The 15564-nt window shown below is 48.1% G+C and overlaps 1 long non-coding RNA gene across 1 annotated transcript in view; it reads right to left on the bottom strand.

Annotated features, from left to right (window-relative positions):
• The window catches only part of LOC144805882 (uncharacterized), a 54949-nt gene extending 39859 nt beyond the window's left edge, over positions 1 to 15090 (bottom strand). The window contains exon 1 of the long non-coding RNA XR_013605619.1: positions 14902 to 15090. This is a non-coding gene — a long non-coding RNA (uncharacterized LOC144805882). The remainder of the gene's footprint in view (positions 1 to 14901) is intronic.
• Between the last annotated feature and the right edge of the window lie 474 nt (positions 15091 to 15564).

The raw sequence follows: 15564 nt of genomic DNA, 5'->3' as shown, positions 1-15564 counted from the left end.
TCTGCCCTCTGTTTCCCTCGTTTTTTGTGCCTTTCTGCCTTCTGTTCCACCCGTTTTCCCCTTGTTTTTGTGGCCTTCTGCCCTCTGTTTCACTCGTTTTCCCCTTGTTTTTTGTGCCCTTCTGCCATGTTTCCCTTGTTTTATGTGGCCTTCTGCTCTCTGTTTCACTCATTTTCCCCTTTGTTTTGTGCCCTTCTGCCCTCTGTTTCCCTCGTTTTTCGTGCCCTTCTGCCCTCTGTTTCCCTCGTTTTTTGTGGCCTTCTGCTCTCTGTTTCACTGTTTTTTTTGGCCTTCTGCTCTCTGTTTCGCTCGTTTTCCCCTTGTTTTTTGTGCCCTTCTGCCCTCTGTTTTACTCGTTTTCCCCTTGTTTTTTGAGCCCTTCTGCCCTCTGTTCCACCCGTTTTCCCCATGTTTTTGTGCCCTTCTGCCCTGTTTCACTCGTTTTCCCCTTGTTTTTTGTGCCCTTCTGCCCTCTGTTCCACCCGTTTTCCCCTTGTTTTTGTGCCCTTCTGCCCTCTGTTTCACTCGTTTTCCCCTTGTTTTTCGTGCCTTTCTACCCTGTTTTCCTTGTTTTCTGTGGCCTTCTGCTCTCTGTTTCACTCGTTTTCCCCTTGTTTTGTGCCCTTCTGCCCTCTGTTTCCCTCGTTTTTCGTGCCCTTCTGCCTCTGTTTCCCTAGTTTTTTGTGCCCTTCTGCCCTCTGTTTCACTCGTTTTCCCCTTGTTTTTTGTGCCCTTCTGCCCGAGGTTTTCCTTGTTTTTTGTGCCCTTCTGCCCTGTTTCCCTCGTTTTCGTGCCCTTCTGCCCTCTGTTTCACTCGTTTTTTGTGGCCTTCTGTCCTCTGTTGCACTCATTTTCCCCTTGTTTTCCGTGCCCTTCTGCCTTCTGTTTCCCTCTTTTTTATGTGTCCTTCTGCCCTGTTTCACTCGTTTTCCACTTGATTTTCGTGCCCTTCTGCCCTCTGTTTTCCTTGTTTTTTGTGGCCTTCTGCTCTCTGTTTCACTCGTTTTCCGCTTGTTTTTTGTGCCCTTCTGCCCTCTGTTTCCCTCGTTTTTTGTGGCCATCTGCCCTGTTTCACTCATTTTCCCCTTGTTTTTTGTGCATTTCTGCTCTCTGTTTCCCTTTTTTTTGTGGCCTTCAGCTCTCTGTTTCACTCGTTTTCCCCTTGTTTCGTGCCCTTCTGCCGTCTGTTTCCCTTGTTTTTTGTGGCCTTCTGCCCTCTGTTTCACCCGTTTTCCCCTTGTTTTTTGTGTCCTTCTGCCCTCTGTTTCCCTCGTTTGTCGTGCCCTTCTGCCCTCGTTTTCCACTTGTTTTTCGTGCCCTTCTGCCCTCTGTTTTCGTCGTTTTTCATGCCCTTCTGCCCTCTGTTTCATTCGTTTTCCACTTGTTTTTTCGTGCCCTTCTGCCCTCTGTTTCCCTCGTGTTTCGTGCCCTTCTGCCCTCTGTTTCCCTCGTTTTTTGTGGCCTTCTGCCCTCTGTTTCACCCGTTTTTTGTGCCCTTCTGCCCTCTGTTTCCCTCATTTGTCGTGCCCTTCTGCCCTCGTTTTCACTTGTTTTTCGTGCTCTTCTGCCCTCTGTTTCCCTCGTTTTTTGTGCCTTTCTGGGCTCTGTTCCACCCGTTTTTCCCCTTGTTTTTGTGGCCTTCTGCCCTCGGTTTCACTCGTTTTCCCCTTGATTTTTGTGCCCTTCTGCCCTGTTTCCCTTGTTTTCTGTGGCCTTCTGCTCTCTGTTTCACTCATTTTCCCCTTGTTTTGTGCCCTTCTGCCCTCTGTTTCCCTCGTTTTTCGTGCCCTTCTGCCCTCTGTTTCCCTCATTTTTTGTGGCCTTCTGCCCTCTGTTTCACTCGTTTTCCACTTGTTTTCGTGCCCTTCTGCCCTCTGTTTCCCTTGTTTTTTGTGGCCTTCTGCTCTCTGTTTCACTGTTTTTTTTTGGCCTTCTGCTCTCTGTTTCACTCGTTTTCCCCTTGTTTTTTGTGCCCTTCTGCCCCTCTGTTTCACTCGTTTCCCCTTGTTTTTTGAGCCCTTCTGCCCTCTGTTTCCCTTGTTTTTTGTGCCTTTCTGCCCTCTGTTCCACCCGTTTTCCCCATGTTTTTGTGCCCTTCTGCTCTGTTTCACTCGTTTTCCCCTTGTTTTTTGTGCCCTTCTGCCCTGTGTTCCACCCGTTTTCCCCTTGGTTTTTGTGCCCTTCTGCCCTCTGTTTCACTCGTTTTCCCCTTGTTTTTCGTGCTCTTCTGCCCTGTTGCCCTTGTTTTCTGTGGCCTTCTGCTCTCTGTTTCACTCGTTTTCCACTTGTTTTGTGCCCTTCTGCCCTCTGTTTCCCTAGTTTTTTGTGCCCTTCTGCCTCTGTTTCCTCGTTTTTTGAGGCCTTCTGCCCTCTGTTTCACTCGTTTTCCCCTTGTTTTTGTGCCCTTCTGCCCTCTGTTTCCCTCTTTTTTTGTGCCCTTCTGCCCCGTTTCCCCCGTTTTCGTGCCCTTATGCCCTCTTGTTTCCTCGTTTTTTGTGGCCTTCTGTCCTCTGTTGCACTCGTTTTCCCCTTGTTTTCCGTGCCCTTCTGCCTTCTGTTTCCCTCTTTTTATGTGGCCTTCTGCCCTGTTTCACTCCTTTTCCCCTTGTTTTTTGTGCCCTTCTGCCCTCTGTTTCCCTCGTTTTTGTGGCCATCTGCCCTGCTTCACTCGTTTCCCCTTATTTTTCGTGCCTTTCTGCCCTCTGTTTCTTTTGTTTTTTGTGACCTTCTGCTCTCCGTTTCACTCGTTTTCCCCTTGTTTTTCGTGCCTTTCTACCCTGTTTTCCTTGTTTTCTGTGGCCTTCTGCTCTCTGTTTCACTCGTTTTCCCTTTGTTTTGTGCCTTCTGCCATCTGTTTCACTCGTTTTCCCCTTGTTTTTTGTGCCCTTCTGCCCTCTGTTTCCCTCATTTTTCGTGCCCTTCTGCCCTCTGTTTCCCTCATTTTTCGTGCCCTTCTGCCCTCTGTTTCCCTCGTGTTTCGTGCCCTTCTGCCCTCTGTTTCCCTCGTTTTTTGTGCCTTTCTGCCTTCTGTTCCACCCGTTTTCCCCTTGTTTTTGTGGCCTTCTGCCCTCTGTTTCACTCGTTTTCCCCTGTTTTTTGTGCCCTTCTGCCATGTTTCCCTTGTTTTATGTGGCCTTCTGCTCTCTGTTTCACTCATTTTCCCCTTGTTTTGTGCCCTTCTGCCCTCTGTTTCCCTCGTTTTTTGTGGCCTTCTGCCCTCTGTTTCACTCGTCTTCCCCTTGTTTTTCGTGCCCTTCTGCCCTCTGTTTCCCTTGTTTTTTGTGGCCTTCTGCTCTCTGTTTCACTGTTTTTTTTTGGCCTTCTGCTCTCTGTTTCACTCGTTTTCCCCTTGTTTTTTGTGCCCTTCTGCCCTCTGTTTCACTCGTTTTCCCTTAGTTTTTTGAGCCCTTCTGCCCTCTGTTTCCCTTATTTTTTGTGCCTTTCTGCCCTCTGTTCCACCCGTTTTCCCCATGTTTTTGTGCCCTTCTGCCCTGTTTCACTCGTTTTCCCCTTGTTTTTTGTGCCCTTCTGCCCTCTGTTCCACCCATTTTCCCCTTGTTTTTGTGCCCTTCTGCCCTCTGTTTCACTCGTTTTCCCCTTGTTTTTCGTGCCTTTCTACCCTGTTTTCCTTGTTTTCTGTGGCCTTCTGCTCTCTGTTTCACTCGTTTTCCCTTTGTTTTGTGCCCTTCTGCCCTCTGTTTCACTCGTTTTCCCCTTGTTTTTTTGAGCCCTTCTGCCCTCTGTTTCCCTTGTTTTTTGTGCCTTTCTGCCCTCTGTTCCACCCGTTTTCCCCATGTTTTTGTGCCCTTCTGCTCTGTTTCACTCGTTTTCCCCTTGTTTTTTGTGCCCTTCTGCCCTCTGTTCCACCCTTTTTCCCCTTGTTTTTGTGCCCTTCTGCCCTCTGTTCCACCCGTTTTCCCCTTGTTTTTGTGCCCTTCTGCCCTCTGTTTCACTCGTTTTCCCTTGTTTTTCGTGCCTTTCTACCCTGTTTTCCTTGTTTTCTGTGGTCTTCTGCTCTCTGTTTCACTCGTTTTCCCCTTGTTTTGTGCCCTTCTGCCCTCTGTTTCCCTCGTTTTTCGTGCCCTTCTGCCTCTGTTTCCCTAGTTTTTTGTGCCCTTCTGCCCTCTGTTTTACTCGTTTTCCCCTTGTTTTTTGTGCCCTTCTGCCCGAGGTTTTCCTAGTTTTTTGTGCCCTTCTACCCTGTTTCACTCGTTTTTTGTGGCCTTCTGTCCTCTGTTGCACTCGTTTTCCCCTTTTTTTCCGTGCCCTTCTGCTTCCCTCTTTTTATGTGTCCTTCTGCCCTGTTTCACTCGTTTTCCACTTGTTTTCCGTGCCATTCTGCCCTCTGTTTTCCTTGTTTTTTGTGGCCTTCTGCTCTCTGTTTCACTCGATTTCCCCTTGTTTTTTGTGCCCTTCTGCCCTCTGTTTCCCTCGTTTTTTGTGCCCTTCTGCCCTGTTTCACTCGTTTTCCCCTTGTTTTTTGTGCCGTTCTGCCCTCTGTTTCCCTAGTTTTTTGTGCTTTTCTGCCCTCTGTTCCACCCATTTTCCCCTTGTTTTTGTGCCCTTCTGCCCTCTGTTTCACTCGTTTTCCCCTTGTTTTTCGTGCTCTTCTGCCCTGTTTCCCTTGTTTTCTGTGGCCTTCTGCTCTCTGTTTCACTCGTTTTCCACTTGTTTTGTGCCCTTCTGCCCTCTGTTTCCCTAGTTTTTTGTGCCCTTCTGCCTCTGTTTTCCTCGTTTTTTGAGGCCTTCTGCCCTCTGTTTCACTCGTTTTCCCCTTGTTTTTGTGCCCTTCTGCCCTCTGTTTCCCTCTTTTTTTGTGCCCTTCTGCCCCGTTTCCCCCGTTTTTCGTGCCCTTATGCCCTCTTGTTTCCCTCGTTTTTTGTGGCCTTCTGTCCTCTGTTGCACTCGTTTTCCCCTTGTTTTCCGTGCCCTTCTGCCTTCTGTTTCCCTCTTTTTATGTGGCCTTCTGCCCTGTTTCACTCCTTTTCCCCTTGTTTTTTGTGCCCTTCTGCCCTCTGTTTCCCTCGTTTTTGTGGCCATCTGCCCTGTTTCACTCGCTTTCCCCTTATTTTTCGTGCCTTTCTGCCCTCTGTTTCTTTTGTTTTTTGTGACCTTCTGCTCTCCGTTTCACTCGTTTTCCCCTTGTTTTGTGCCCTTCTGCCCTCTGTTTCCCTCGTTTTTTGTTTGTGCCCTTCTGCACTCTGTTTCCCTCATTTTTCGTGCCCTTCTGCCCTCTGTTTCCCTCGTGTTTCGTGCCCTTCTGCCCTCTGTTTCCCTCGTTTTTTGTGCCTTTCTGCCTTCTGTTCCACCCGTTTCCCCCTAGTTTTTGTGGCCTTCTGCCCTCTGTTTCACTCGTTTTTCCCTGTTTTTTGTGCCCTTCTGCCATGTTTCCCTTGTTTTATGTGGCCTTCTGCTCTCTGTTTCACTCATTTTCCCCTTGTTTTTCGTGCCCTTCTGCCCTCTGTTTCCCTTGTTTTTTGTGGCCTTCTGCTCTCTGTTTCACTGTTTTTTTTTGGCCTTCTGCTCTCTGTTTCACTCGTTTTCCCCTTGTTTTTTGTGCCCTTCTGCCCTCTGTTTCACTCGTTTTCCCCTTGTTTTTTGAGCCCTTCTGCCCTCTGTTTCCCTTATTTTTTGTGCCTTTCTGCCCTCTGTTCCACCCGTTTTCCCCATGTTTTTGTGCCCTTCTGCCCTGTTTCACTCGTTTTCCCCTTGTTTTTTGTGCCCTTCTGCCCTCTGTTCCACCCATTTTCCCCTTGTTTTTGTGCCCTTCTGCCCTCTGTTTCACTCGTTTTCCCCTTGTTTTTCGTGCCTTTCTACCCTGTTTTCCTTGTTTTCTGTGCCCTTCTGCCCTCTGTTTCCCTCGTTTTTCGTGCCCTTCTGCCTCTGTTTCCCTAGTTTTTTGTGCCCTTCTGCCCTCTGTTTCACTCGTTTTCCCCTTGTTTTTTGTGCCCTTCTGCCCGAGGTTTTCCTCGTTTTTTGTGCCCTTCTGCCCTGTTTCCCTCGTTTTTCGTGCCCTTCTGCCCTCTGTTTCACTCGTTTTTTGTGGCCTTCTGTCCTCTGTTGCACTCATTTTCCCCTTGTTTTCCGTGCCCTTCTGCCTTCTGTTTCCCTCTTTTTATGTGTCCTTCTGCCCTGTTTCACTCGTTTTCCACTTGTTTTTCGTGCCCTTCTGCCCTCTGTTTCCCTTGTTTTTTGTGGCCTTCTGCTCTCTGTTTCACTCGTTTTCCCCTTGTTTTGTGCCCTTCTGCCCTCTGTTTCCCTCGTTTTTTGTGGCCATCTGCCCTGTTTCACTCGTTTTCCCCTTGTTTTTTGTGCATTTCTGCCCTCTGTTTCCCTTGTTTTTTGTGGCCTTCTGCTCTCTGTTTCACTCGTTTTCCCCTTGTTTTGTGCCCTTCTGCCCTCTGTTTCCCTCGTTTTTTGTTTGGGCCCTTCTGCACTCTGTTTCCCTCATTTTTCGTGCCCTTCTGCCCTGTGTTTCCCTCGTGTTTCGTGCCCTTCTGCCCTCTGTTTCCCTTGTTTTTTGTGGCCTTCTGCCCTCTGTTTCACCCGTTTTCCCCTTGTTTTTTGTGTCCTTCTGCCCTCTGTTTCCCTCGTTTGTCGTGCCCTTCTGCCCTCGTTTTCCCCTTGTTTTTCGTGCCCTTCTGCCCTCTGTTTCCCTCGTTTTTTGTGCCTTTCTGCCCTCTGTTCCACCCGTTTTCCCCTTGTTTTTGTGGCCTTCTGCCCTCTGTTTCACTCGTTTTCCCCTTGTTTTTTGTGCCCTTCTGCCCTGTTTCCCTTGTTTTCTGTGGCCTTCTGCTCTCTGTTTCACTCATTTTCCCCTTGTTTTGTGCCCTTCTGCCCTCTGTTTCCCCTCGTTTTTTGTGGCCTTCTGCCCTCTGTTTCACTCGTTTTCCCCTTGTTTTTTGTGCCCTTCTGCCCTGTGTTTCCCTCGTGTTTCGTGCCCTTCTGCCCTCTGTTTCCCTTGTTTTTTGTGGCCTTCTGCCCTCTGTTTCACCCGTTTTCCCCTTGTTTTTTGTGTCCTTCTGCCCTCTGTTTCCCTCGTTTGTCGTGCCCTTCTGCCCTCGTTTTCCCCTTGTTTTTCGTGCCCTTCTGCCCTCTGTTTCCCTCATTTTTTGTGCCTTTCTGCCCTCTGTTTCACTCGTTTTCCCCTTGTTTTTCGTGCCCTTCTGCCCTCTGTTTCACTTGTTTTCCCCTTGTTTTTTGTGCCCTTCTGCCCTCTGTTTCCCTCGTTTTTTGTGCCTTTCTGCCCTCTGTTCCACCCGTTTTCCCCATGTTTTTGTGCCCTTCTGCCCTGTTTCACTTGTTTTCCCCTTGTTTTTGTGCCCTTCTGCCCTCTGTTTCCCTCGTTTTTTGTGCCTTTCTGCCCTCTGTTCCACCCATTTTCCCCTCGTTTTTGTGCCCTTCTGCCCTCTGTTTCACTCGTTTTCCCCTTGTTTTTCATGCCCTTCTGCCCTGTTTCCCTTGTTTTCTGTGGTCTTCTGCTCTCTGTTTCACTCGTTTTCCCCTTGTTTTGTGCCCTTCTGCCCTCTGTTTCCCTCGTTTTTCGTGCCCTTCTGCCTCTGTTTCCCTCGTTTTTTGTGGCCTTCTGCCCTCTGTTTCACTCGTTTTCCCCTTGTTTTTTGTGCCCTTCTGCCGTTTCCCTCGTTTTTCGTGCCCTTCTGCCCTCTGTTATAATGCATGCTTGTTGTGTTGTCCATTCGGATCAACATTGAAGCTCCTTGAATGAAGGTGCGAAAGGACTTAAGAGCCAGGAATATCACCAGTAACTCCAAAAGGTTTATGTGCCAAGTTGGTGGGTGTCCCATTTCCCCGTGACTGTGAGGGCTTGAAGATGCGCTACCCACCATTCGAGAGAGGCATCTGTCGTGAGGATGAAACTTGGAGCATCCACTACAAACAAACGGCCTGCTGAGATGTTAGGTATGCAAGTCCACCATAGCAATGCTCTTCGTATCTGGGACGTGATGTTGATGACATTGTCGAAGGACGCGGAGACTTGTTGCCACTCGTTGTTGAGTTTCTCCTTTAAGGGTCTCATTTTGAGGCAACAGTTGCGAATTAGGGGAATAGGGGAAGACAGCATCTACAGAAGCGATTTGAACTGTTGAACAGAAACTTACTATTTTGTGCGCAGGAGAGTTGCCAGTTTGGAAATCCGCTGTTGCCTTCCGTTTGAGACAAAAGCCCTTGTTTGCTGTGTGTCTATGATGGCCCCCAGATGGGCAGGAGGAGGAACTCTGGGAGGAGAATTTGAAGGAATTTCACAAATTCCAGAGTGTGGCCTCTGGACACTATGTCCAAAACCCATCTGTTAGAAGGGGCAATCCTAGAGGGCCAGGTTAGTCTCTCCTGACCACTCCGTGAACCACCTCTCCCACAAATAATGCCGAGTCTTAACGTGAGGTCCTCGCCGGGGAGGACTTAGAGTCTAGGATCGTACACACTGAGTTCACACCCCACTTATGAACGGACACCACACAGTTGCTTTCAATAAGTAAGTTCTTTATCAACAGTAGAGATTTAGGCAAAATGCGATTGAGGGATCGTAAAGTCTCAGTGATGAGGAAGAGGGAAGCAGTACAGTCTCGATCTTTAGGCCAGCACAAAGCGTACCCTGCGCACAGCTCTCAATCCTGGAGCCGGGGGATACGGAAGATGGCGACCGTACTGGCTGTTCTACTCACTTCTTCTCGAACCCGGTCGTGGTGGTAGCGTCAATGGTCCAGCCGGCAGACCAGAGTACTCCTTGAGCCGCGACGAGGTCAGCAGGGTTCGATCCGGAGTGAAAAGAGTGTCTGTCAGTTCTTGAGGAGCCGCGACCATGTCAGCAGGGCTCAGGTTGTTCAACGAATGTCCTTTAGAGTTCAAGGATGAGCCGCGACGAGGTCAGCAGGGCTCCGAGGTTCCAGTTCCTTCTTCACGAGGATGAGCCGTGACAGCGTCAGCAGGGCTCGATAAGGTCCAGGTTTCCAGTCTTCTCCCCAAGGGTTGAGCCGCGATCAGATCAGCAGGGCTCTCTTGTCCAGGATACAACTGACTACTAGTTCTTGGACGAGCCTTGATATAGCGCAGTGCCCCTTTGATGTCCGGACCCTCGCAGGCGGGGATCCCTTGCCTCAGGGCTGGTCATTGGAGGGTTCCGTCGGCTGGCTCTTTGATCCTTTAGAAGATGTGCCTGGGGATTCCCAGACGCCCATCAGGGTCTGGAGCCAGTTCTCGGGGAGGCCAAAGGTGTGATCGAAGCCAGCCCACAGGGGAAGGCCAGAGGTGTGAGAGAAACCAGTCTCCCAGGGGAGGCCGGAGGTGCAATCGAAACTCCTTGTCTTATCTCACTCAGGAAGTCCTCTATCCCCAGCCGGGCATGGCGCGTCTGAAGCCTAAGTTTCGCAGGGCCTTATCAGGTAGCAATAAATACTCGGAACTGCTGTTATATTTCCTCTGATGTCAAGACTGGTTAAAAGCTACTTCTTTTCAGCAAGAAGTACAAACAAAGATTATTGACATGCCTTACGACGGCGAATGACTTTTTGGCCAGCACATTGATGACGCCCGCCAGACAATAAAGAAAGACACTGACCCAGCAAGTGCTCTCGGCACTCTACAGTTTAAAAAGCCGCCCTTTGGTACCGCGAGGGGTCGTGTCTCCTCTTTTTTTTGGGGAGGTTACAACCAATACCGGCAAGACCAACCCTTTCAAGGCCAACCGCGCTACTCCTCCTCCCTGGACCAGCAGTCATTTCGACAACCGCAGGCTGTTTCTTACAAGCAGTACAGAGGGAAATCCTCCTTCACAGGTAGAGATTGCTCAAAAAAGCAGTGATCACTGCCAACCGCTCTTCCCATCAATCCGACCAAATTTGGACGCCGGATATCCCATTTCTTCTCCAATTAATCCACAATAACTACAGATCGATGGTGTTGGACCTGGCCTTGTGGCGTGGTTCCCCCCGTTCCTCAGCACCCCGATAGCCTAGCCCCGCACCCAGAAACCCCTGGTCGTCCCGTTCCCTGTCCGCCCGCTCCCTACTCGACCCTACCACCAGACGACCATCCCCGCATTCCGCCATCCCTCTCCCCGGTACCGGGCGCCCAGAACCTGCATCAACCTACAGGGCCCCCGGTCGCCATTACCCCTCCCGAGGTCCCTGACTCCCTAGACCTTCTGTTGGATCCCCACCGAAACCAGGAAAACAGTCACACAGGCCCTCGTCACCAGCTGTCTGGACTACGGAAACACCCTCTACGCGGGAACCACAGCCAAGATCCTGAAGAGACTGCAGCGCATCCAGAATGCCTCAGCACGACTCATCCTGAACATCCCCCGCCGCAGCCACATCTCTACCCACCTGAAAGACCTGCACTGACTCCCAGTCAACAAGAGGATCACGTTCCGACTCCTCACCGACGCACACAAGGCTCTCCATGAAACAGGCCCGAAATTCCTCAACAGCCGCCTCACCTTCTACACACCCACCCGCCAGCTCCGTTCCGTCAGCCTCGCCCTCGCATCCGTCCCTCGAGTTCGGAAGTCCACCATCGGAGGAAGATCCTTCTCCTACCTGGCGGCCAAGACATGGAACTCCCTCCCCACTCACCTACGGAAGACCCTGGACCATCTCTCCTTCAGGAAACAACTCAAGACTTGGCTGTTCGAGCAGTAGCGTTCCCCCCCCCCCCCCCCCCCAGTGCCTTTAGACCCTCTCGGGTGAGTAGCGCGCTATACAAATGCTATGATTGATTGATTGATTGATTAGCCACTCATGGAATTCCAGCAACAACTGATTACTCCCCTTCCAAGTTAAGAAAACATCATCTATATAACGTAGCCAACAAGATATGTTGGCTGCAAAAGGATTTAGAACATCATAGATGTGTTTCTATTCGAAATTGGAGACATATGCTATATCGGGGCGTAAACAGCCCCTATTGGTACTCTTTTCAGTTGTTTGTAGAATCCCTACTTACTGAGTGGGACAATTATCAAATTCAGACTCTGTCATCTACCACTCCAATTCCTGTTGACTCTCCGCCAGCTGACATAGGTGGGTTTCATGTTCTCATGGACAGGGCGGCCAAGAGATTCCAGCTTCCTATAGTCACCAAGGACGACAACGGTTTCTTGTATGATTTCAAAGACCAGCCACGGAAACCGGTCCGGGATATCCCGATCATTGATTTCATCTGGCAGGACGATTTGAAGGTCATGAAAACCCCTGCTTCCATTCCTGCAGTCCTGCCACACCTGGATATGAAGTGCAAGACCCCGGATGATTCACCAGCCTGCGTTATTGGTCAACCAAAGCCGGATTTGGTTATCTCCCAGGCGGCACAACGTTGTGCCAGGAATCCCTCATCTCAATTATCGTCTCCTCCTGATCGAGATGGCAGACGCCTTGAAGGAGACTGCACAATCGATAATCGATAATCTAGGCGGAGACCTGTTCTCCCTCCTGAAGGATCTTCAAAGCCTCCGCTTCAGAGGCCTCGGGCAACATATTAATAAAGGGTGCAATGTCCGACAAAATTTGCCTGTCATATCGGCCTAGAATAGCAAGAGACTTGGCCACCCGGAAAGTAGTTGCCGCCATGGTGGAAAACTTCTTTCCAATGGAATCACCCGAGAGGGTCTCAAGGCGCTGAGGGGGGGCACTACTGCTCGAACAGCCAGGTCTTGAGTTGTTTCCTGAAGGAGAGATGGTCCAGGGTCTTCCGTAGGTGAGTGGGGAGGGAGTTCCATGTCTTGGCCGCCAGGTAGGAGAAGGATCTTCCTCCGATGGTGGACTTCCGAACTCGAGGGACGGATGCGAGGGCGAGGCTGGCGGAACAGAGCTGGCGGGTGGGTGTGTAGAAGGTGAGGCGGCTGTTGAGGTATTTCGGGCCTGTGTCGTGGAGAGCCTTGTGTGCGTGGGTGAGGAGTCGGAACGTGATCCTCTTGTTGACTGGGAGCCAGTGCAGGTCTCTCAGGTGGGAAGAGATGTGGCTGCGGCAGGGGATGTTCAGGATGAGTCGTTCTGAGGCATTCTGGATGCGCTGCAGTCTCTTCAGGATCTTGGCTGTGGTTCCCGCGTAGAGGGTGTTTCCGTAGTACAGACGACTGGTGACGAGGGCCTGTGTGACTGTTTTCCTTGTTTCGGTGGGGATCCAACGGAAGATCTTTAGAAGCATGCGTAGGGTATTGAAGCAGGAAGACAAGACGGTGTTAACTTCCGAGAGTGTCCGAAGTAGAAAAACAATGTATAACATAATGCTTGTCCAAGAGAAATGACATGATGTCCTGATTTAGACATTCCAAGATAGTGGAATAACATTCTCGCGAATGATGGCGATAATCTGTGTCCGTTTTTATTTAACTGTGCACCGTATAAACAAGACACATCTAATTAACAACATTAGGTGTTACACAACTGATATTTTGGGCACTCAGGTGACAATACTCTTTTTATTTTCTGTCCCGTGTGATATTTAAATATTTAGATTCACAAACTGAGTGAGGTAATAACAGCGCACAAATACGGTTTCGATTATACAATTTTTTGGCAAGATATTGAAAATATATTAATATATATGATGAACTGGTGTGTTTAAGATGGCCGACACTTTTTGAGCAACATGTATTGCTCAGAGTTGATTACACTGCCGGGTCACATGGTTCAATCCCAGTGGTGCAGCACATAGAGGCTATCGCTGACGTGACGCACTAAGAGTTCAACAGACTGCGCTGGATTGAATCTGTGAAGTAAGTGAGGCTAGCACGAATGGTACTAAACTCAAGCGCGTCTCTCTAATGATAACCTGAATGCTAGACTTTACGTGTCTGCGATTCATTTAGGAAGCAATTGTAGTGAAGACAGGTTTCACTTTGGTCAATTTGCACTAATATTGCCTTTTTCTTACACTGAATATGACACAACCTATATTACCAAGGCCGGTAAACAAAACCTGGGTCAGACTTTGCCCAGTACGGCTAAACACAACTGTAAGAACTTGTTTTGCTGAGCCATCGAATGTGAACATCTCAATACCTCTATTAGTATTAACCCTGGATATACATCGAGAGATATGTGTGTGAGGCAACCATAATATGATGTAGAAATATAACAGCAGTTCCCAGTATTTATTGATACCTGATTATAAGTTGCCCATCTAGATTAAATCGTAATAAGGCTTGAGGTAGTGCAGCATGTAGATAGAAACTACTAAATACAAATGACATATGTAAATTATGTCTAGATCTGAAGCATAAAAACTGCCCAAAGCCAAAGACTGGAGGACATTTGATCTTCGAACTATAGTAACTCCAAATCTAGTCCTGTGGATAAGTATAAGCAGGTAATAGCTCCATTAAATAATTAAGCAAGATAGTCCACTTATTATATATATTGACTTCTGTTTTTAGACTGATAACAGGATCTCCAAAGAAACTTGTTTAATTGTTGGTGGATATATACCAGGTCACACTTGGACCACATTGTGAAGTAAGCTGCCTAGAATTTACTACTGTGATTTTTTCTAAATGAAAGAAGACAATTGTATGAGGAAGGGTACATCTTCCTTTTACAATAACTTAATTGGAATAATAAGACAATTATTTGCCTCAGAGATGGGAGGCATTTGTTGAAACACGGTTATTTTTTAAATTTTGTTGAATTTCTATTGACTGTATTAATCAATGGCAATGATATATATGTAATTTGTTAAATTATGTTTTTAAGGGTCACTACCGTTTGCACACTTTTCTGTCCTGAAGATGGTCTAAAGGATTAATTCAACTCAAGACCGAAATGTCGACTATACAGTCCTTTTCTTTGTTTATGATTGATTTGCATTGGTGACTATCTTATTGTGGTAGAATAGATGTCATCTAATAATTTGATCTAGGATTGGACTTTTTTTCAAATGAAATATAGGCTGATTTTACGATTTCCTTGTTCATTTGTTAACCCCTTCACTGCTGGGGCTATTCCCCTGCTGTGCTGAGGGGCGGGGGCGTGCACAGCGCCCCGGTGCTCATGACGAGCTCAGCTCGTCATGAGCTACGGCGCTCCTGTGCTCATGACGAGCTGAGCTGAACTTGTCATGAGCACCTAAGGGGTTAAGCATTGTAATCAACGACTACCGTTGATATGCACCCTATGAGTCAAGAAACAATATAACGACAACATTTAACTAGAGAACAATTTCCCCTTGTTTGCGTCCCATCTCTAATTTCTTCGATCATTTGATGTGAATACTTTGGTCACTTTATTTAAACTGATAAAAATGTTAGCAGTTATTGATTTGATCAATAGGACTCTGCAATTATTTTAATACAGCATTATATACTGAAAGTCAGTTGATTGAAACAAAGTCCCTTGTTGGCATCATTAACCCTATACTATCGATATTTGCCCAAGCTTGCAAGGGTTTATTGGGTTTTCCCACCCCTCTGATCTCTGTACTACCTTCATGGTGCATATCTCACCCCTGTCGTCTCCATCGGGCAGGCCTAACAGCCACCCCAGCATGTACACGTTGTGGGTTGGAACTGGCTGACTTTTACCATATGGTGTGGACGTGTCCGCATCTTACCCCATACTGGAAAGTATTAGAATCTGAGCTTACAGGCATCCTAGACTGGGAGGTGCCACACAAGCCCCTGAATCTACTCCTGAGGGTTATGGGCGGCCTAGACGGACCCAAGGCAGACAAGCTTCTCCTGGGTACTGCCATCATGGTGGCCAAACGGGATATCGCAGCAGCCTAGAAATATCCCACCCCACAGAGTTCAGTCAAATGGCGCAAAGGCGTGGACTGGTGCACAGCACAGGAAAGTCCACCATACAAGGCCATGGGATGTCAGGACAAGCACCGAAGGATCTGGGGAAAGTGGTTGGGCCAGGTGGAATGGAAAATGCTACTTACCAGTATGCATCTGTTCTTGGCATGTAGAGCTGCAGAGTCACACACTGTGCATAGATCGCCATCTGGTGTTGGGCCCAGATGTTTGCACTTTGTTGTTGTCCTGGAAAAGTCTTTGGAAGTCACGAGGTAGGTGACTCCTCCTTTGTACCATAGTGCGCATGGGCATCGGCTGAATCAGCACTGTGTCGTTATTCCTGTTTTCCAAAATCAATAAAATTAGTTATCAAAAAAGGATTTTTTCGCCGTAAAACATCAGTTGGCAAACTCCTTCACCCAAACATCAGACCTCATCATCCAAAATTATACTTTAGTCAAACAAAAGCGTGGGAATCAAAGGACGAATTTACAGAACCTTGATGCAAAATAAAGACACCGTGAAGTTGCTTAACTCCTGTGGGTCTGTTATACCTCAATTCACTTCTGGACAGGCCAGCAGTTTTGAAAATAATTGAAGGTTTTTTACAAATAGACAAGAAATGCACTGTAGCACTCTCCAGGCAACCTTGAAATGTCTCCTATGAACATGTAGAGCTGTATTAAATAGAGCTTTTCTGGAGGCCAAACTTTAATCAAGTCTCCTTGGAGGGCAGAAGTTTTAAACAGTAATACCAAGGAAAAGTTGTAGGATTAACTCCGATATTATCTAGAATGAAGAGAGATGAA

The sequence above is a fragment of the Lissotriton helveticus genome, assembly GCF_964261635.1.
Source record: "Lissotriton helveticus chromosome 1_1 unlocalized genomic scaffold, aLisHel1.1 SUPER_1_unloc_31, whole genome shotgun sequence".
In the NCBI taxonomy this organism is placed as follows: Eukaryota; Metazoa; Chordata; class Amphibia; order Caudata; family Salamandridae; genus Lissotriton; species Lissotriton helveticus.
Note: the sequence above shows the minus strand (reverse complement) of the source record. Positions and strands in the feature narration are given on the sequence as shown.